At 39.3% G+C, this 21,498-nt stretch overlaps 1 protein-coding gene and 1 pseudogene across 1 annotated transcript in view; one reads left to right on the plus strand and one right to left on the minus strand.

Moving 5' to 3' along the window:
* Window positions 1-21,498, minus strand: part of Nkain2 (sodium/potassium transporting ATPase interacting 2) — a 562,138-nt gene that overhangs the window by 245,648 nt on the left and 294,992 nt on the right. The gene's annotated exons all lie outside the window — the stretch shown is intronic.
* On the plus strand, window positions 20,093-21,279 carry LOC103161523 (annotated as a pseudogene).

Genomic DNA, 21,498 nt, shown 5'->3' on the forward strand with positions numbered 1-21,498 from the left:
AGCAGCAGATGATTCTAAATAAGACTCCTGCCTCAGTGTGTGTTCTTCCTGAACGAGTGCAAAGAAAACACTCCAAAAGCAACTTGGACTCGGTTAAAGCTCAGGTGTCTTCTGCATGCTCTAGTCAACCACCTTTGTATGCACTTCTCTGGCTCATGAGCTTCTCTTTTGCTCTAAGATGATTATATATTAGGATGTTCTCTTGCTGTATAGATAGACAAATAGAACAAATCATCATAAAGAGGGTATTAATAAGTCTGATATATTGTTACCAGTGACAGAAAAATTCCCCAAAAGGCCACCAAAGTAGATTGTCCCAGTTGTGAAAAATATTTTATATTATAAGAAAAGATAGGAAATATTTTCTGGAGGTTGCACAGACAGACTAAGCCACCGAAATAACATTATTTCAGATAAATGATCAATCCCCCAATGGTCCCCGAGGCTTATTTTAACGGAGCTTTCGGTGGGGGGCACACCAGAAACTCTGTGATGCATGTAATGGAATCAAGAGCTCCATTACAAACCCAAATTGCAAGCACCTCTGCGTGTGTCTGGGCTCACTTTCTTGAGAAGGATATACAGCCCTAAAGTCTCAAATAACCTGCTGTTGCTCATGCAAGTATTAGAACACATAATTGAAGGTGAATTTCATATATTGAGCAGACCTGTCCTATGACTTCAGTTTCGGAACCTGATGTTTCATCTGAAGGGGTAGCCCAAATGTGGAAATTGTCAATCCAAAGGTACCTCTATGTGTCGTGACTAAACTTAAGGTCATTACTATAAAACTACAAATTCAGACCTCAGATTTCTAAAGGCTTTGTTTCTCCCCAAATTCTAGTTACTTGCAAACAATTTTTAAAATAGTAGATTTTCATATATTTTGAAAAAAATCTCTGTGAAATCAAATTGTGGAAAAGAGAGAGATGATGGATGAAGAAACTACAGTACAGGAAATTCATAGTTATGGCTGTTTTGTCACCTTGTCATTTTAATCAGAAGTAATTTGTGGACTATGTGTGGTGATCAGACCTCTAATATCAACATTTAGAAGGTGGAAGCAAGGTGAGGTTAAGAGGTCAAGGCCACCCTAAGCCCTACAGGAGGTCAAGGTCACGCTAAGCCCTACAGAGTTAGTTTCAATCCATCCTTGGGCACATGACAATGTGTCTTAGAAAGAAACAACCAAAGTTGTTTGAATGGATTATCTTTTCATGATGATGTATTCAGTAATATGCATCAAAAATTAAACAAACTTGACTTCCAGCTATTATAAGACCTGTAACTAAAACAAACCAGACAGACTAAGTGTCTGGTAGTCAAGACAATAGTATAGAAGTGTCTACATAGTTACTAGGAGTATGTGTAATCAGTGGAAAATGCTCCTTGAGTGACTTCATGAAGGAAGAAGAGTTTTTAGAAGATGGTGTAATTAGGAAGATTGGCTATATACCACAAAAGGTTTCTGTCTTTCCTCTTCCATCTCTTCCTGATCCCTGTGCCCATTTTTGAAAGACCTGTTAGTTGTGCTTGGCTATGTTCCAAATGGTTTACAGTTCCAAAAAACATGACTGACAATGTGAGTAGAGAACTTCTTTTTCTCCTTCTTTTTTCACAAGGAGACATTTCCCCCAATACCAATGCAGTCTCTTCCCTCCTCCTGCCTCTCTAACGGTGGTAGGGAGATCTTTTGATTGGAGGAATTGGTAGATCACACAAGTCAGGCTCAGCTCCTTTGTCCCTGCATTTTTCTGGTGTCTCATTTCCTGCAGGGAGTCTCAGTGGTGCTGCCAGCTCACCCATGGTTGGGTTGCTCAGTTTGGACACAGACTCTAATTTTAGTCTTTCCCTCATATGAACACTACATTCTTAGGTAGCTGTGTTGGCAGCAATTAAGGAGAGATTTGACATTTTCTTGTATTTTACCCCTTACTCTAAAACATATCCTTTTCCTGGAGTGGGAGAGATAGCTCAGTGGTTAAGAGAGCTTGGTGCTTTTGCACAGGACTCAGGTTTAATTTCAGTTAACAGTATTTATGTGGTGGCTCACAAGCATCTCTAACTCCAGTTCCAGAGCATCTACCCTTCTGTTCTGGTCTCTTTGGGTACCAAGTATGCATGTGGTGCCTAAACATACATGTAAGCTAAAGCTATGCACATTAAAAATAAAGAAATCAATAAAAGCTTTATTCTTTATATGCAAATCATGCTCCAGTAATCATTTTGAAAGGAATAAATCTGTGAACTGTGGCATGCAATACTCAGGTCACCAGGTAGAAGAATTCTGTCACTCCCTACAGTTTCTGTTCTCTTTCTAATCAACAGTTCTTTCTATTCTAGTTGTCGCTGTCCATAGTCTTTATTTCCCACAATCTCACAAAACCAAAAGCATATAAGTGGAATCATATCCTGTTTAAAGCCACTTCCTTCCCAGCATTATATATCAGAGAGTCATTCATTTTGGTACACCCTGCTGCTGTTTTTCATTGTTGGATAATATTTCTTCATAAGAGATGATCACAATTTAATGATTCATCAGTTAATGGGTATTTGGGTAATTTCCAGGTTTTAATGATTATTAATAGAGCTGCTGGTAATATTTATATATAGACTTCTGTGTGACTATAAACTTTTACCCAAAATAAGTAAATACCTTTAAGTATAATGGCTGGGTTATATTGATAGTTGTATATTAAACTTTACTTGAGTACTAAACTGTTTCAAATTACTATACTAATTTATATTCTGATATATGCATCCCATTAACTTTGACTACTTCCTGCTACTTTGCAATATTGCCTTTACTTTTTAATTAAAAAATTCAACCATTTTAATAAGTATGATCTAGTAACTCATGCTTTTAATTTGCATTTCCCTAATGACTAATAATTTTGGGTATTTTTCATAGGATAATTTGATTCGTGTGTATTTTCTTGCATGAGAATCTGATATACTAGTTCATTCATTCTTTTATTTTGGTGTTTTTAAATTCCTTTTGAGATTGGACAAATAATAAATTGTATTGCATTTATTTATGTGCATGTCTGTGTACATGTGTTCCGCAGAGAACAGAAGACAATTGCTAGGAATCAGTTCTCTCTTTACATTGCATGGAGCACAGAGATTGAACTCAGGTCACCAGACTTGGGGGAAAGTGTCCTTCCTCACTGGTGACATCTTTCAGGAGCTGGCTTGCAGAAATCTTGATATAGTCTGCTTGTAGGTACTGTGTCAATGATTTGAAATTATTTCTCTTACATCTCTGATATTTGCTTACTTGTTTTTGGAGAAGTATCAACAGACACTTTTCTGTTGATAAAGTTCATTCAGCCCATTGTGGTTTTTAAGATGCATTTCTTCAGTGTCTGAGTTAAGAAATTGTAGAGAGACTGAAGATGTAACTTGGTCAGCAGGGTGCTTGCTTGGCATGTATGGAGCCCTGGATGCCCTCAACACAACAATAAAAAAAATCTAACAAAATTCTGCCAAAAAGTAATAATATATTGTTTCTTATGCTTTCTTCTAGCAGTTTTTCAATTGTAGTTTTTATACTAAGACTATAATTCATTTTGACTTATTTTTGTACATGAAGAAAGGGTTTGGAATTGGGTGAGTAGGGGGTTGGGGAGGCTCTAGGAGGAGTTGAGGGATGAGAAAAACATGATCAGCATAAAATATTTTTCAATAAAAATAAATACATATTTTTGACACTGTAGAAAATTCAACAAGTGTTAGGTGCAATTAGTTACACCTAACAATGTGCAAATAGTTATAATTTTAAAAATAAGTTTTTGTAGTTTGTTGCATTAAAGTCAATATATTTTAATATATATACATATTTAATATATATACATATTTCATGAAGTCAGACATTGATCACTTGGAAATTGCAACATCACTGCTGCCTTGTGAGATTTCCATGTTTTACATGTTATCAAGAAGCATATTTGTAATATTTCCAAGAATCTAATCTCTAAAACTCCATGTTTGGAAGAGCCCAATAACAGCATGTGGCTGACAGACATTAAGCCAAGGTTCCAAATTTTGCTTGAAAGTTCAAATGTTATCCCTGGCATCCCATTTGAGTTCCTCAAAAGTGACAGCCGTTTTCATTCATTCATATGAAAACATTTGACAATGGTCCAAAACAAACATCCATGGTTTATCTATAGGGTATTTTTTTTCAAGGAAATACCATGTTCTTTGAAAACATAGCTAATTCATTTTACAAGGAAATAGCTCATATTTTTTTCCTTCATAATTCCTTGTGACATAGAAACATCTATTTTTCCTCTCTGCACTGAGACCCCATAGGGTGGCAGATCTGTGCAGGCCCTGTACAAGCTGCCTTTGTCTCTGTGAGTTCATATGTGCATCCATCCTGCCCTGCTGGGTTTAGAGGGCCTTGCCCCATGGTGTCCTCCATCCCTCTGGTTCTTACCTCCCTTTCTGCCTCCTTTTCTGTAAGCCAGTCTTAAGGGAAGACCCTATGCCCAGTAGCAGATGCCAACACAAAATGAACTCAATGGCATCTGTGGAAGTTCTTAATCTCATGGGTTTTCGGCATTTTTAAAAATCTTATAAGTCCTTTGCATATATACTGTAGCTTCTGTTTTTGTGTTTTTATGGGATTCCTGTGTGTATGAACATGTGTGTCTCTGCCTCCATTTGTGTGTCTCAGGCTTTTTCTTTGGCTCTTGTTTGTTTTGTCCTATCCTGGTTTGTTTTTCTTTTATCTTATCTTATTTTATTATTATTCAGATGCCTGTTTCTTTTCTAATTATGCTAATGAGATGCAGAAAGGGTGTGGATCAGGATGGGAGGGGAGGTGAGGAATGTCTCTGAGAAGCTGGAGGAGAAACTATAATCAGAATATATTGTATAAAAAATCTATTTTCCCACCTCCTTCCTCTCCACCCATGTCCCGTGCTCCAACTTTGTTCAGGGGTTCGTGTCTCCCTCCCCTTTTCTCTTGGGGGTCCTCCTTTATCCTATCTCCTCTGGCAGTGTGGATTGTAGACTGGTAATATTTTGCTCTATGCCTAAAAATCATATATGTTTGAGTACATACCATGTTTGTCTTTTTGTGACTGGGTTACCTCACTCAGGATGTTTTCTTCTAGTTCCATCCATTTGCCTGCCAATTTCAAGATTCCATTGTTTCTTTCTGCTGAGTAGTACTCCATTGCGTAAATGTACCACATTTTCTCTATCCATTCTTCAGTTGAGGGACATCTAGGTGGCTTCCAGGTTCTGGCTATTACAAATAATGCTTTGATGAACAGAGTTGAACATATGTCCTTATTGTATGAATGTGTATTCTTTGGATATATGTCCAAGAGAGGAATTGCTGGATTTTGAGGTAGGCTTATTTCCATTTCCTGAGAAACCACCATACTGATTTCCAAAGTGGTTGTACAAGTTTTCACTCCCACCTGCAATGGAGAAGTGTTCCTCTTTCTCCACATCCTCTCCAGCATAGACTGTCACTGGTGTTATTGATTTTAGCCATTCTGATAGGAGCAAGATGGTATCTCAGAGTGGTTTTGAGCTGCATTTCCCTGATGGCTAAGGATGTTGAGCAGTTTATCAAGTATCTTTCAGCCAGTTTTGATTCCTCTGTTGAGAATTCTCTATTTAGTTCTGTACTCTACTTTTTAATTGCATTGCTTGGTGTTTTGGTGGCTAGCTTCTTGAGTTCAATGTATATTTTGGTGATCAGCCCTCTGTCAGATGTGGGGTTGGTGAATAGCTTTTCCCATTCTCTGTGCTGGCATTTTGTCTTGCTGACTGTGTCCTTTCCCTTACAGTAGCTTCTCAGTTTCAGGAGGTCCCATTTATTAATTGTCTATCTCAACATTTGTGCTACTGGTGTTATGTTCAGAAAGTGGTCTTCTGTACCAATTTGTTCAAGGGTACCACCTACCTGCTCTTCTGGGACGTTCAGTGTGGCTGAATTAATATTGAAGTCTTTGATCCATTGGGATTTAAGTTTTGTGCATGGCAATAGATATGTATCTATCTGCAATCTTCTACATGTCCGAATCCATTTGTTGAACATGCTTCCCTTTTTCCATTGTATAAGTTTACCTTCTTTGTCAAAAATCAGGTGTTCATAAGTGTGTGGGTTAATATCAGGGTTTTCAATTCAATTCTATTGGTCCACCTGTCTATTTTTGTGCCAATACCAAGCTGTTTTCAGGACTATGGCTCTATAATAGAGCTTGAAGTCAGGGATGGTGATGCCTCTGGAAGTTCTTTTATTGTACAGGGTCTTTTGTTTTTTCCATATGAAGTTGAGTACTGTTCTTTCAAGATATGTGAAGAATTGTGTTGGGTTTTTGATGGGAATTGCATTGAATCTGTAGATTGCTTTTGGAAGGGAAGAAGGGGAAGGAGGAGGAGAACAAGAGGACTGTGACAGGGGAGGAATAGAGGAGGGCAAGAAAGGAGATGCCTTGATAGAGGGAGACATTACAGGTTTGGAGAAAGGTGGCACAGGGGAAATGTTAGGGGATCCACAGGGATGACCCCAACTAAGAATCTAAGCAGTGGTGGAGAAAATGCCATTGATGCCCTTCCCCTATAATGAGATTGGTGTCTACCTTGGTTACCATTCCTAGAGCCTTCATCCAGAAGCTGTTCGAAGCAGAAACAGGCATCCACAGCTAATCACTGAACCATACTACTGGAATTCAGTTGTGGGGAGGGAGGAGGGATGAGCAAAAGAGACACAATGGGGCTGGAGAGACCTGCAGACACAGTGGACCTGATCTAGTGAGAGCATGGAGGCCCTAGTCATAAAGCTGTGGAAACAGCACTGAACCAAACCAAGCCCTCTGAATGTGGGTGCCAGCTAGGAGGTCAGGGCAGTCTATGGGACCTCTACCAGAGGAGCCAGTCTTCAACCTTAGAGCACCAATGGACTTCTGGAGCCCATTCCCTAAGGAGGGATACTGTTGCAGCCCAGATACAGCAAGGAGGTCCTGGGCCCTCCCCCAAAGGATATGACAGACTTTGAAGGGCCCTGGTGGAGGGCCTCACTGTCCCTGGGGAGGAGTTAGGGGATGGGGTTGGGGTTTAGGTGGAGAACATAGAAGGATGGGAGGGTGAGGGAATGGGGGGGGATGGATATGTAAATATGAGTGGTAATTAAGGAATTTAAATAAAAAAGAAAGAACTCTACTTTCAATAAAAGAAAAATAGAGAAAAGAAAGTTTTCCTATGCATGTGATCTAATTTGTTACATAAAGTATTAGAAGGTTGGGTTATTAAAGATTTGATGTTTAGTAAAATCAATATATTTTGATGTCTAAAGACAGGTTTTCTTTACCCCCTGGTACTCTGGGATTCAAACTTAGGCCTTTCACTGAGTCATATTCCCATCCTGATTAAGGGAAGATACTTCTCTTTTCTGTGAATATGTGTCACTAAAGAACACAAGAACAATTTAATGTACTGTCTTGATTTGGGTTTAGGTGACAGCAGTTTAATCTACCATTGTGTTTACACCTTCAATGCCTATGACAAAACTGTGCCAACGATAAAATATTTCCTAGCATTCTGAGAGAATTTCTCAAAAGAATCATGAGGACAGCTAGTGGTTCACAGAAGACATTTTGAGAAACATTGGATTAAGATATTGAAAAGGGATGAAGAGTGAGAAACCACAATAGCTTCAAAAATAGCAACTGAAGTTGCCTTCCTGGATGTGTGTGTGTGTACACATATATACTAGAGGAAAGAAACTTCCTTAACAGGCATGTGTCACTGGCCCAAGAAACTCCCCAGCAGGTGACAGAAGTGTCTGATGGTGTAAGCTAGAGCTAGCAGAGCCATGATGTTGGACAGAACATACCCTTCTCACAGAAGCAGTGTGCCAAAAAGCCACAGCTCCCAAGTAAAATTGAGAGTGACAGAGCTTAAAAGGCAAACAGCTTGGGAGAGTCTAGACAGTGAGCTTGGCCATGTTGGTGTCTAAACTATATAGCAAGGTTGTCCTGTGGCAGGTGTCATTCTAAGACAGAGGTGATTGGGTCAATTTATTCTTTTCTCAAAGTATGATGATCTGAAATACAGGCATTGAAAAGATGTCATGTTCAGATATCTAAGAAAGTTCTAGTTTAAGGAACAGGATGAAGCATCTCTCTGTCGTAAGGAGATCTGAAGGTCACAGGGGCAGGATGAATTGGGTGTCACCATGTTGCTACAGTTTATAAGTCCAGTTTTATGGAAAGAACATTAATTTTAGAAAAATAACATTGCAGTTTAACTTCAGGCAATTTAAGGACAAATGTATTTTGATTTCTAAACCTTACCTTTATAAACCTTTGGCAGATTTGTGTTCATAGTTTCTGAGGCTTTCATATCTGATGTGACCAGAAGAAATCTTGATTCTTCTGGTCCCAAGATGCATTCATAATAAGTGTATCACCCAGTATGGCTTTTAATGATGACAGAGTGTGTAGCACTGCAAGGACTGGCAGAATGCCAAATGTTGATATGAACTGGGTGTTTGTGTCAGCTGTCCCTCCTTTGTAAGGATGGTGTGGTTCAAGATGCCTGCAGCATGCCTCAAACTACACAGTACTGAGCTCACAGCCACTTCACTGAAGTCCTTCCCAGTTCTTTTGATTGAGTGGGGGACATCCTCCTTTTCGGATAAAGGATTGTCATAGTATGGCTTATCATGTAAATAACTATCATGGTTACTTTTGAATGCGGGGTCATCTTTTAAGTAAATTAAGGTTATTTGAAGATGAATACTATGATAGATGGCTGTAAATGTGAGCTTTCTGGCCTGGGTAGGCCCTGCCCCGTCTTCAGCCCCAAGTGAATACATGGACACTATATCAGCTATGAAGCTGTTGGCTGGTGACTACCATTTCTTATTGGCTAGCTCTGTCTTAATTATTAACCCATTTTTATTAATCTAAGTTTTTACATGTAGTCATATATTACCAGGGTATACCAGACCTGCAACTGCTTTGCCTGCTACATAACTGCTCAGCATCTCCACAGAGAAGAGAGTGATTTCCTGTTTGTCCCTGCTTATATCCTGAGTCTACCCAGCTATGTTACTTCCTGTCTGGCTAATCAGCCAATCCATTTTTTATTCATTAACCAATAAGAGAAACATACATGAAGAAGAACATTCCCCATCAGACAACATAACAACTCAAGCTGCTATTAAGTTACCAGCAAATGGGTAGTGCATACTGTATACATGTATATACTGTACAATAGGATGAATTCCTTCTTGTAATACTCTGAGATTCTTCATAAAATTATATCACACAACTCAGAATAACATGCAACATGAAACTTAAGAATCATTTGGTTTCAGGAATTTTATATGTACTATTTTCACATAATAATTGAACATGAGTAACTAAGACCATGGAAATGAAACTACAGAAGAGTGCCCTATTGTAATTTGGCAAAATCAGCAACTCCAATCATTACAGAAGATAAGCACTGAATTTTATAGATGAGCAAATGCAACCTAAGGGAAGTCAAGAGTCTGAAGATGGAGTTTGCAATCAGAGCCTGCAATGAAAACCAGCTCTGTCAGACTCAAAAGGCTATAGATTTTCTATTTTCATGAGTACTTTAAAACAATACATTTGTTTGCTTGTTTTAGCAGCAGTTTATCAGTAAAATTTTAAGTGGAACACTAAAACTTCTCATATAACATCAACACTCATGAAATCTTAATCTAATGTTTAGAGACTCAGAAGCATTTTCAAAGCACTCCTCATGAAGAAAACAGCACGGTACAGCTGCTTTCCAATGCACAGACATCACCCAATGCCAAATACTTTCTGTCATTTTTTTCTTCTCCTTTCAATTGCCCATGATGCTGGAGATTACCATGCCAAGCCAGGAGCTATTCCAAGTGGTAACCAGGCTAAAGGGACTGCCTGGGGTTAGCTCTACCTTGTACAGCTTCAAATTTATACTGGTGGAAAAGGCCTTGTTACAAGATAAATAAGTCCCTTCCTCTCTGTTATCCAAACTGGAAGACACATGTGGGCTTTTCCCCTTATCTAACTCTGAATAAACATTTACACTGTCAGAAGGATTTCTGTGGAGCATTTCAACTAGAGTGAAATCTAGCCTGTAACCCTTCAATATAGCACACACTGGGCAATCCACACACATAGTTTATAATACCTTATGTTGTGTTCTATAGGCTATGCTAGGCTTTACCTTCATATCTCTAAAGGGTTTCACTAAGTTACTTTGAATTTTCATGGATTCGCAGGTGAAGAACAGATTCAGTACAGGTAGATGAATATAAGCTATTTTGTCTTTTGGAAGAAGAAATATAAGTTACTTTGACCTTTAGGAGATTTACCAACAAAAAATACATTTACAGAATTCTCTCACACCTAAGGCCCAGGGAACATTGCTAAAGAGAAGACAGACAGGCTGTAGGACCCAGAGGATCAGGAAGGTGGCTGTGTGATTTTGTCTCCTAATAATACCAGCAGTTACACCCATTACATTTTAGAAACATGGCTGACCAAACATGGGCTGACCATGGACAGGAATAATAGACATGCTAATGTAGGTGGGGAATACCTAAAAATGCCTTAACCCTACCCAAGGAACTACAAGCAACTAAGACATACTGAGAGCAGGGAAAACAACCTTCTCCAGAAAAGAGCTCACCAATTGGTTATTCAACACTAAATGGTCAACCTGAAAACACACATGTATATAATGTTATACAGACTGAGCAGGCTACATTTAGGAATAAATATGTTTATGCACATATCTATTTGTATGCAATAACAATTAATGAAAGAAGAGGCCATGAATCTAAAAGAGAGACATGTGGAGGTTTATGGGAGGTTTTGGAGCCAGGAAAGGAAAAGAAGAACTTTTGTAATATTAATCTTTAAAAAAAGGTGGAAAGACAAATTAATAATTAGATGGAGGTTCAACCAGAGGCCAGGAATATCAAGAACCACCAAAAAGAATATAAGGAGTCAGTTTAACTCATTCAAAACAGTTACAAAAAAGGAAAAGGTAGGAGAATTCAGGAGAGAAACATTCATGTTTGGATGCACAGTCTACTGGAGATATAACTGAGTCAGAAATCCTGCTGTTCTAGCTCTTGGCTTCCTCTAACCTATAGCAAGTACTGAAGGAAAAATAGGTTGCAGCCAGAATATCCCAAACCACACTCTACTAGACAGAAAGCACAATCAACTAGAATATTTCACATCTGTCTTAGGGTTTTCACTGCTATGAAGAGACACAATGACCACAGCAATTCTTACAAGGAAAGCATTTGAGGGGGATCACTTACAGTTTTAGAGTTCTGGTCCATTATCACCATGCTAGGGACCATGGCAGCAGTTAGACATATATGGTGCTAGAATGATTGCTGAGAGTCCTACATCTTGAAGGCAACAGAAGTCAACTGAGACACTGGCAGTACCTGAGCATAGGAAACCTCAAAGCCCACCACCAAAATGACACACTTCCTACAAAAAAGCCAAACCCACTCCAACCATGCCACATCTCCTAATAGTGCCACTACCTACGAGATTATGGGGACCAATTACATTCAAACTACCATAACATCTGTCCAACTGATGGGGTGAGACAGCTAAACTTTTTAGTCACAGCCTAAAAAACTTGGAACCTTTTAGAGAAATCACTATGAAGTATTAGAAAAATAAGTTTATGTAATTAATTAATATACTTGTCTATAAGTAGTATTTTATAAAGCATCTTTAGACAAGGCTTGCCTTACTTTTCTAGGATGAATGTTATACATTCAAAAATTGTGAAATTATATTGGCTGCCTGCCTTAGTTCCCTTTTGTTACTTCTAGACCCAAATACTCAAAGCTGCTTCGTATATAAAGAAAAACGGGCTTATGTGGTTCACAGTTCTGGTGACTAGAATAATCTGCATGGTGTCGCCACATGATGGAGAAGTGGAAAATGAACTTGAGGAAGGGTTGTACATGACAGACACGTCAGGGAGACAACTGAGACAATGTCGCTGGTGTCTGTGATAAAAAAGTCACTGGTGGTGTTCAGAAAGCAGATCAAATTGGAAATGAGTTTTTAGAGGAGGAGGAAGTAAGGAGTGAGATACTTTCTTTTGAGAGTGCATTGGGAAGAAGGGGAAGTCCGAGTCAGAGCATCTGGGAGCTGTGAAGCCAAGTCTCTGTTCCTCCACATTAAAGACTTCATGTCAGCAGAAAAAGAAAGGGATATGTAAGAAACATATAGCTGAGAGAAAGTTCTGGGGCCACTCTCTGGCTCTGGAAGGCATACTTTCTGAACTTGCATACTGGCTGTGGAAGGTGTACTTTCTTGTTTGCTAGAGATAAACTTTTCATGCTCATTCTAGCTTTGCCCATATTCAAATTCTTCTTTAAAAACAAAAGAACCCAGGCTTATGCTGAAGTTAGGGTTAGAAGGACTAGGCAAAGAGGCATCGCCTCCTCCATAATGGATGATCGTAACATCACTCTCTAGGTCCTAATCTAGTTTTAAAACAAATGGGGACACATAAGAGAGAAAGAAAAACAGCAACAGTAAGTTGGGTAAGAGATACATCTGAACAACAAACTCAGTAAAAAGAAACAATCTCAGTTTAAAAGAAATAGAGTACTATATAGAATCAAAAAGTGCAGAAGACTTAAAGAGTAAACCAACAATCTGTTTATGAACAACTGTTTTTCAATAATACTGAGATTTAATTTTCCTTTTTGTTCCCTTTTGAGTTTACAGGGGAATGTTTTTGAAGGCTACAAGATGCATGATAATGAAGCAGAGCTAACACAGAGGCAGGAATTAAAATAAACTAGCCTCAATTGAAGTAGATAGCAAAGCCAAGAAAGAAAGCCACTATACACACCATTTTTATCTCTGGGATGTTATTTATTTATCTAATGAAGTATGCCGTTTATTGCAACCCAACATGGGTATATTTCTGCTCTTAAATGAATTGATAAATACATATTTTACATATCTTCAGTTTTAAGTTTTATATGGTTATTAATAGGTATACCCACATCAGGCAAAGCTCCTTGAGGTCCTTGTTAGCTTTTAGCTGAGTTAAGAGGATTGCAGAACACACAGGGAGCAGAATCTCTAATCGAGTCAAACAAAACTTTCAATATGTGTCACTGTAAACTTATTTCTTCTATCTCAAGTAAACTAAACCACAGGAAAATATCAGTTTCATTTGCCTGAAGATCTAGCAGGTCTGAAACAACTGGCATATGTTTTTATTAATTTTTAAAATTTGAATTAGAAAGACTATTTTACATGTCAATCCCAGTTCCCTTTCCATCCCTTCCTCCCTTGTATCCCCCCCCCCACTAACACCCTACCTATCCCATACCCTTTCTGCTCCCCAGGGAGGGTGAGGCCTTCCATAGGGGGGGTCTTCAGAGTTGGTCATATCCTTTGGGATAGGGTCTAGGTCCACCCCCTTGTGTCTAGGCTCAGGGATTATCCCTTCATGTGGGATGGGCTCCCAAAGTACATTCCTATGCTAGGGATATGTAACAATCCACTACAAGGGTCCCCGTAAATTTCCAAGGTCTCCTCACTGACACCCACATTCAGGGAGTCTGGATCGGTCCCATGCTGGTTTCCCAGCTATCCATCTGGGGACCAAGAGCTCTCCCTTATTCAGTTCTGCTGTTTCTGTGGGTTTCACCAGCCTGGTCTGGACCCCTTTGCTCATCAGTTCTACTTCTCTGCAAATGGATTCCCGTTAAGTTCAAGGTTTAGCTGTGGGTGTCTGCTTCTACTTCTACCAGCTACTGGATGAAGGCTATAGGATGGCATATAAGTTAGTCATCAATCTCATTATCAGGGGAGGGCATTTAAGGTAGCCTGAACTTTGTTGCTTAAATTTGAGTTGGTGTTATCTTTGTAACTCTCCAGACATTTCCCTAGTGCCTGATTTTAAACCCATAATGTCTTCCTCTATTATGGTATCTCTTGTCTTGCTCTCTTCTGTTCTTCCCCCAACTCAAACTCCTTGCCCCATCATGTCCTCCTTACACTTCCTCTTCTCCCCTTCTCAGTCTTCTAGTTCCGTCTCCCCTCCCCCCATGCTCCCAAATTGCTCAGTAGATCTTGACCCTTTCCCCTTCTCCACGGGACCATGCATGTCTCTCTTAGGGTCCTCCTTGTTTACTAGCTTCTCTGGCATTGTGGATTGTAGGCTGGTAATCCTTTACTCTATGTCTAAAACCCACATACAAGTGAGGACATACCATGTTTGTCTTTTATGACTGGTTTACCTTACTCAGGATGGTTTCTTCTAGTTCCATCGATTTGCCTTCAAATTTCAAGATTCTATTGTCCCCCCTCCCCCGCTGAGTACTCCATTGTGTAAATGTACCATATTTTCTGTGTCCATTCTTCAGTTGAGGGGCATCTAGGTTGCTTCCAGGTTCTGGCTATTACAAAAAATGCTTCAATGAACATTGTTGAACAAATGTCCTTGTTGTATGAATGTGCTTCTTTTGGGTATATGCCTAAAAGTGGAGTTTCTGGATCTTGTGGTAGACTGATTCCCATTTTCCTGAGGAGTCGCCATACTGATTTCCAAAGTGGCTGTACAAGTTGGCACTCCCACCAGCAGTGGAGAAGTGTTCCCTTTTCTCCACATCCTCTCCAGCATAAACTGTCATTAGTGTTTTTGATTTTAGCCATTCTGACAGGTGTAAGATGGTATCTCAGAGTTGTTTTGATTTGCATTTCCCTGATGGCTAAGGATGTTGAGAAACATCACCCTTTACAATTGCCACAAACAACATAAAATACCTTGGGGTAATGCTAACTGAAAAAGTGAAAGACCTGTATCATAAAAATTTTGAATCTTTAAAGAAAGAAATTAAAGTAGATACCAGAAAATGGAAAGATCTTCCATGTTCTTGGATAGGTAGGATCAACATAGTAAAAATGACAATCTTGCGAAAAGCAATCTATAGATTCAATGCAGTCCCCATCAAAATCCCAGCACAATTCTTCACAGACCTTGAAAAAACAATTCTTAACTTTATATGGAAAAACAAAAGATCCAGGATAGCCAAACAACCCTGAACAATACAGGCACTTCCAGAGGCATCACCATCCCTGACTTCAAGCTCTATTATAGAGCCATAGTCCTGAAAACAGCTTGGTATTGGCACAAAAATAGACAGGTAGACCAATGGAATTGAATTGAAAACCCTGATATTAACCTACACACCTATGAACACTTGATTTTTGACAAAGAAGCTAAAAATATATATTGGAAAAAAGAAAGCATCTTCAACAAATGGTGCTGGCATAGCTGTGGCATGTAGAAGACTGCAGATAGATCTATGTCTATCGCCATGCACAAAACTTAAGTCCAAATGCATCAAAGACCTCAACATAAATCCAGCCACACTGAACTTATTAGAAGAGAAAGTAGGAAAGATCCTTGAAGGAATTGGTACAGGAGACTGCTCCCTGAACATAACACCAGTAGCACAGACAGTGAGATCAACAGAAACTGAGAAGCTTCTGTAAGACAAAGGACACAGCCAGACAAAATGACAGCCCACGGATTTGGAAAAGATATTCCCCAACCTCACATCTGACAGAGGGCTGATGTCCAAAATTTACAAATAACTCAAGAAGCTAGTCTCCAAAACACCAAATAATCCAATTAAAAGGTGGGATGCAGAACTAAATAGACAATTCTCAATAGAGGAATCTAAAATGGCTGAAAGACACTTAAGAAAGTGTACAACTAGCATATCTGTACTTCATTGTGTTAAATGAAATGGTGTCTGATGACACAAATGTAGAGGGGAAAAAATCCCTTTTATTCTTCCTACAATGGCAAATTCCTCTTTTTGGTGATAGCATATCCGGCACTCTTTCACAGTATTACGTGAGATTCCAAGAGCCTAAACTTAAAGGAATTCATGTCAATTGTCAGACTTTCCAATGGGACTGGAAAAGTCACTACACCTTTATATGACTGTGACCTGAGCTTTCAGAAAACTCTCACAGGCACCAGATCTTAGGGATTTAAGCCTTAATGCTAAATTTTTCAACAGCAACAGACACTAAAACAGCCCAGAGATAAAATGTGAGATCTACCTAGACACAAGTCAGTTCACTCAGATGTCAGGTACCCTGCACATCGCATTGGCTTATTATCTGGAGAGCTCATGGCCATGTATTTGTTGATTTCTATCCAGAGAGACTAACAGGTGCTCCATAAATGCAGAGGAGTGATCTGCAGGGATTTTTAAGGCACAGGCTATTATTTCACTAGAAAACAGTGTAAGGATTATCTCCAGTTAGGATATATTTTTTGTCATTAAAATTATGCAATGGAATTACACAGGAACCTGTGTGCCAGCTGCTGTGGCTGGCACTGTGAATCTGCCATAATTTAAAAAGGAAGAACATGAAACACCACATTCAAATTATCTTCCTCTCATTAAGTCTTAATGTATAAAGAGAAGAGAGTTAAAATGCATCTAAAACACAAACAGTATTTCAAAAATATTTTTTCCCACTGACCAGATTGCAATTTACAATCCTGCTGTTCCATCACTGCTGTGACACTTCCCTGTGCCACCTAAATGCAAAATTGGCCAGGTTTAGCATAATAGCTGGCTGCATAAAACATGAGATTGCAAATGTCACTGGAAAAAGATGATGAATGGCGGCAAGATATTTATATACATTCCATACATGTGTTGACTAAACCACTTGAAGGAAATCTGTTAAAAACCAATCTTTTCAGTAACAGATTTGGCCTCAGAATGACTTTTTGTACTGCAGGCATCTAGGACCAGAGGGTCTCGTAGGGTGGCATTGTTTACAATGTTTACTGATCCCGTACCCTGCACCACAGCCATTCTCTTTGCACCCTTGCTGCTGTGTACCCTGAAGTGAGATAGTGGCTCACATCAGGGCAGGTAAGGGCACACAGACTTCTGTTTGACCTGACCTGAAATCCTTACTTTACTGTCCTCTCTGGGTCTAGGAGTTGCTGGGTCTGGCTGGATTTCTGATGATGCCTTCATTATCCATCCATGCTGCTGCAGAGTCACAACCAGGATATGGAAGAAGTATCATATTGGCTTTAAATTAGGTACTAAATCTCTGTCTTTCTTCCCCCAAGTTCTTGTCTTAAGCAAAAATAATCATAAAAGTAGATTATTCCATTATCTTCTCTGATATAAAATGTGGTTGGTAATCAAAGTCACTATATTTACTAAAAAAGAAAGGGTGTGTGCGCATGTGTGTAGCTCATGTCTGGGTGCATGTTCCCATAGGTACTTGTATATTGAATTTACCTCTGAAGATCAGAGGTCAGCTGTGCTGTTGTTCCCATGCTTCTTGTATTCAATTAAGTGAAAGAGTTTCCCCTGGTGTGTGCATACTATGTGTATTTTGCCATTACAGACCCAAAGCAATGGGACAAAGTAACTATAAATAGAGATTCACTGAAACCAGGAACCAAAATAAATATTCCCTCCTTTTAAGTTGTTAAATCTTAGTGTTTTTTTTTTTTATAGTGATGGGAAGTTGATGACCACAGACAGAAAAGACTAGCAATATAGAGCCTCTGATATAAGTGCCACCTTGATATCTGTTTGTCACTTGTACAGAACAACTTTTTATGACCACTCAAAACTTGCTAAAAAGCTCCCACCCCTATGTATTCTCAAAACATTATCCATTTCACCTAAGTAACTATGTTTGTGATTGTTTATTGTTTAACCGGGGGCTTTTTTTTTGGTGTATGCTCTGTGATAACAAATGCTGAAATTCAATTAATCATTGGCATATTCAGCCATTCTCTACACTATATCCAAAGCCAGAAGGCAGCCTTCAAAAAGGGAAGACGAGAGTAATGAAAGTAAGCATGGCATAGAAAGAAGAGACTGGAGGAGAAATAACAAGGTTTCATTGGCTAATTTGAAATCTATAAATGTCACCATAAGTCTCAGCTTGTGTCTTTCTGTTCAATCAAAAGCCTTCCATTATGTCTCGATTATATATTTCATGCCTATTGCACTGTAAATACCTGTATTGGGTCAATGGGACTAACACATAAATCATGAGTCAGACATAAACCTGATGCAAAAAAGTAAGAACTATTTCTGGTGTTCAGGTATCTTCATTTCCTGCCCTATACCCCGTCGGCAACATCAAATTCACAGAGAAAGGCTCAAATTTAGACTGCTCTCCTGGAAGAGAAGAGCTTAATGAGTTTTGGAGCACAAAACATAACAGGCTGTCTTTTTTGTTGTTGTTGTTCGCTCTAAACATAATACATACTCTACCATGAGTTACAAGACCATTTGCAGATTTGGGGTAGTTAATAATATTTGCACTCGCATTTTTATAAGTTTAAATAGCAGCACCTTCACTTTTTGTCGGAATGAGCTATGTTGAAAATCCAACAGAATATACCCAAAGTTAACATAGGAAGGTGGGAAGCTAACACAAAGGCCTCATTTTAAACCATTCCCATAGAAACATAATGTAGGGGGCTTCTAGTTTTCTTAAAGTAAATATACCTCACAAATTCTGCTTTGAGTCTGACCACAAATGAAGCAGTCTTACCTCCCTGAAGCAAGCAAACAGTTTAAACCTAGATTACACAGAATCCTGCAAAGAGGTCCCTGGTGGGAGACTGCCAGTGACAATGCACTTCCCCTTCCTTCTCCTGTCAGGCTCTGCATCTTCTGGGGGGATGGTGTTAATTTGTTACAAACTCGGCTATTATAGCTCAAGGGTTTTGTTTTGTTTTCCTTAATCACTCTAGTTACTTGACTAAAACGGGAGCCTTGCTTTACAAACACAATTGGAAAAGTAAGATTACCTGTGGAAAACTCAGTGCCTTTCAGAAGGAGGCTATTAAGGAAAATGCAGCACAGAGCTCTGTGCCTAAACAAAGGCAAACCACACACACACACAGACACACACAGACACACACACACACACACACACACACACACACACACACACACATACACACACACAAGAGAGAGAGAGAGAGAGAGAGAGAGAGAGAGAGAGAGAGAGAGAGAGAGAGAGAGAGAAACTCAACTGGTTTGCACATGAATACAATATTTCCCATGTTAAGATTGCATTTCCACTATGTGTTACTTGATTAATGAAGGCTATAAGCCATTTCTCATAATAGGGACCCTCTCACTATTCACTGTAGAGGATCAATAAGTGAACAAGAAAAGACATCAATATTTGACCCTGTTATTGTGATGGGCAAATCTTCTGAATGCTATTATAATAATGTGCATGTGGCATCAATATTTTAAAGCAGCAGTGACAAGATCTCTATTCTGGATTTCATGAGGCTAATTCCTAATGAATGCAATGGTTTATATAAGCTTTACATCATGTAAAGTGCTTGTGCCCATGCATTCCAGGCTACTTCCCACTTTCTCTTCTATCAGATTCAGTGTACCTGGATTTACGTTGAGATCCACTAGGACTTGAGATCTATTTGCATTCCTCTACATGTTGATAACCAGTTATGCCAGCACCATTTGTTGAAGATGCCTTCTTTTTTCCATTGTACCATTTTGGCTTCTTGTCAAAAATCAGGTGTTCATAGGTGTGTGGATTAGTATCAAGGTCTTTAATTCTATTCCATTGATTCACATATATGTTTTTATGCCAATACCAAGCTGTTTTTATTACTGCAGCTCCATAGTAGAGCTTGAAGTCAGGAATGGTGATGCCTCCGGAATTTCCCTTATTGTACAGGATTGTTTTAGCTATCCTGGGTTTTTTGATTTTCCATATTGGTATGCCAGACTTTGTTGACTCCCCAAGGAAGGCTTTATCTCATCTGAGGCGTAGATGGGGGGTGGGAAGAGTGGAAGGCAGGGGTTGGGAGAAGGGGAGGGAGGGTAACTAGGGTTGGTATGTAAAATGAAAATTAAGGTCGGTGCAAAGGTTGTGGCAGATTCCGAGCCAGCAGCAGCTGAGTTGGGACAGTCTGTATGTGCAAGGGCATGAGCAGGGTTATTGAAGTAAAATCATCCAAAAGAAATCATGGCAGTTCTGTGGTGGAGATGTAAGGAGACGAAGTGTCATGAATCATTTGGGAACCGAGTAAAGAAAAACTCATTCTTCCATATGTGAAGCTGGATCCGCACAGCTATGACTTGGGCATAGAGAATCATGATGCCACCAATGACCAGGTGACCAAAGATGCTGTGCTATAAAGAAGTACAACTCTGGTGTCAAGTGTGCAACCATCACCCCCAATGAGAAGAGGGTTGAGGAGTTCAAGTTGAAAGAAATGCGGAAATCACCAAAAATGACACCATCCGGAACATTCTGGGTGGTACTGTTTTCAGGGAAGCTATTATTTGCAAAACTATCCCCCAACTGGTGACAGGCTGGGTAAAACCCATTGTCATTGGTCGTCATGCTTATGGAGATCAATACTGATTGGTCTGATCAACTGATTTTGTTGTTTTGGGGCCTGGAAAACTAGAGATAACCCACACAACAAAATATGGAACTCAAATGGTGACATACCTGGTGCATAACTTTGAAGAAGGTGGCAGTGTTGCCATGGGCATGCACAACCAGGATAAGTCAATTGAATATTTTGTACACAGTTCCTTCCAAATGGCTCTGTTCAAGGGCTAGCCTTTGTATCTAAGTACCAAAAACACTATTCTGAAGAAGTATGATTCTTCAAAGACATTTTTCAGGAGACCTGTGACAAGCAATGCAAATCCCAGTTTGAAGGTCAGATCTGATATGAGCATAGGCTCATTGATGACATGGTGGCCCAAGCTATGAAATCAGAGGGAGGCTTCATCTGGGTCTGTAAAAACTATGATGGCGATGTGCAATCAGACTCAGGAGCCCAAGGTTATGGTTCCCATTGTCCGGATGGTAAGTCGGTAGAAGCAGAAGCTGCCCATGGCACTGTCACACATTACTACTGCACGTACCAGAAGGAACAGGAGACATCCACCAACCCCAATGCTTCCATTTTTGCCTGGTCCCGAAGATTACCCCACAGAGCAAAGCTTGATAACAATACCGAGCTCAGCTTCTTTGCAAAGGCTCTGGACGAAGTCTGCATTGAGACCATTGAGGCTAGCTTTATGACTAAAGACTTGGCTATTTGCATTAAAGACTTACCCAATGTTCAATGTTCTCCAACTTGAATACGTTTGAGTTCATGGACAAACTTGGAGAAAACTTGAAGGCCAAAATAGCTCATGCCAAACTTTAAGGTCAAACTTGGGTTCAGGAGGACAAGTCTTTGTGGTAACTAAGTCCACAGGTTTAGATTTTTGTTAAAAAAAATAACATTCAAGGATAAAAACAAAAATCATTTTGTAATTTGTTAAGAAGACAAAGTTGAACTTTTCTATATGTTCACAGGCTTTTTCTTTTTCATACAGTTATTGCCACCTTAATGAACATGACAGGGACTTTTTTTAAAAAATGT

The sequence above is a fragment of the Cricetulus griseus genome, chromosome 2 (assembly GCF_003668045.3).
Source record: "Cricetulus griseus strain 17A/GY chromosome 2, alternate assembly CriGri-PICRH-1.0, whole genome shotgun sequence".
Classification (NCBI taxonomy): domain Eukaryota; kingdom Metazoa; phylum Chordata; class Mammalia; order Rodentia; family Cricetidae; genus Cricetulus; species Cricetulus griseus.